The sequence below is a fragment of the Sinocyclocheilus rhinocerous genome, unplaced genomic scaffold (genome assembly GCF_001515625.1).
Source record: "Sinocyclocheilus rhinocerous isolate Xijiao unplaced genomic scaffold, SAMN03320098_v1.1 scaffold42, whole genome shotgun sequence".
Taxonomy (NCBI): domain Eukaryota; kingdom Metazoa; phylum Chordata; class Actinopteri; order Cypriniformes; family Cyprinidae; genus Sinocyclocheilus; species Sinocyclocheilus rhinocerous.
In genome coordinates, this window is record NW_015627390.1 from 773314 (window position 1) to 775171 (window position 1858).

Sequence of the window (1858 nt, forward strand, 5' to 3'; positions counted from 1 at the left end):
CTTGTTTTCTTTAAAAAAAAAAAAAAAACTAACACTAGCTTCTCTAATCTTTTTGTATTCTGTCTATTTGTTTACTTTTTCTTTATTATACAATTAACAAAAAGCAAAAAAAAGCCTCTAACACTAGCTTGCTCTATTCTTTTTCTATTCTATCGGCTTTCTTTTTATTTATTATATAATAATAATAATAAACCCTTGCTACAGTATGTGTACTGCATTAGGCTAACTGAGACTTACACACACACATATATATATATATATATATATATATTAGGGGTGTAACGGTTCACAAAATTCACGGTTTGGTTCGGTTGTATATTCCTCAAATCAATGCATGTATGTTATGTATGTATGTATGTATAAAATTTTATTCTTTTTATATACATTTTAACAATAATAATATTATGAAAATATGTTATTATATTAATGTAGAGCACCAAACACCAATGACTTGTACATACACTATATGGACAAAAGTATTGGGACACCCCCTTCTTTAGAACAGAAAAAGGCACTTCCAAAACTCTGGCAACAAAGATGGAAACATAATAGTTCATGTTTTTAAAAATTGTATTTCCATCTCTGTTGCAACAGTTTTGTAAGTGTCTAAAATGACTGTATTCATATGTACAAGTCACTGGTGTTTGCTGATGAGTTTTTGGCTCTGCATTTAAAGTCACAGCAGATGTTTCTGCAGACCAGTCAAGCTCTTCCACACTGACTCAATCAATCATTTCTTTTTGCATTGTCATGTTAGAATAGAAAAGGGTCCTGTCCAAACTGTTGCTATAAAATTAGAAGCTCACAATTCCCTGGAATATCATTATATGCTTAAACATTAAGATTTGTACTCATGGAAATGACTAAAGTAGTCAAACCTGTTCATTAGAAGGGGGTATCCCAGTTCTTTTGGCAGTATATTGTATATTCTAGTTATATTCTATTTATATTCTCATTTTTGTATATGGGACCCTGCCTGTGAAAACCCAGATTTACTCTTTTCTACATAAAATCATCCTTCATAATGTAAATAACGTTCTGTGAAAATGTAACCTTGATATCTTTAATACTGACATAGTAAGGCCATGTCAAAGATGGAAATCATAGTGAAATTAATGGTTGAAATTAAACTTTGATGCTTATCTCATAATTAGATTTTGAGACTTTAGCCTGGATTTAACAGACAGGGTCACATATTATGGCATTAATGTTATTTAATTAAAGCGGCAGTCCATAAGTTTTGCCTCTTTGTCGCCATCTCTGTTTGAAAACCTGGAATTGCAGCTGTGTGTGGAATTATCTTCATTGCGTGGGTTGTGCTCCGGCTCGGCTCCAGCGCGGATTAATCTAATGTTCCGAAGAGTATGTGTGGCAGTCGGTCACCGCACCGGTGTGGATATTTACATAAAATCATCCTTCATAATGTAAATAACGTTCTGTGAAAATGTAACCTTGATATCTTTAATACTGACATAGTAAGGCCATGTCAAAGATGGAAATCATAGTGAAATTAATGGTTGAAATTAAACTTTGATGCTTATCTCATAATTAGATTTTGAGACTTTAGCCTGGATTTAACAGACAGGGTCACATATTATGGCATTAATGTTATTTAATTAAAGCGGCAGTCCATAAGTTTTGCCTCTTTGTAGCCATCTCTGTTTGAAAACCTGGAATTGCAGCTGTGTGTGGAATTATCTTCATTGCGTGGGTTGTGCTCCGGCTCGGCTCCAGCGCGGATTAATCTAATGTTTTGAGGAGTGTGTGTGTGTGTGTGTGTGTGAGGCAGTCAGTCACCGCACCGGTGTGGATATTGTACTTCGCACTCACAGATTCTAGCCTACGTCTTGGAATATAT

The 1858-nt window shown here is 34.2% G+C and overlaps 1 protein-coding gene across 1 annotated transcript in view; it reads left to right on the plus strand.

Moving 5' to 3' along the window:
* The window catches only part of LOC107727908 (PDZ and LIM domain protein 5-like), a 111738-nt gene that overhangs the window by 108729 nt on the left and 1151 nt on the right, over window positions 1–1858 (plus strand). The gene's annotated exons all lie outside the window — the stretch shown is intronic.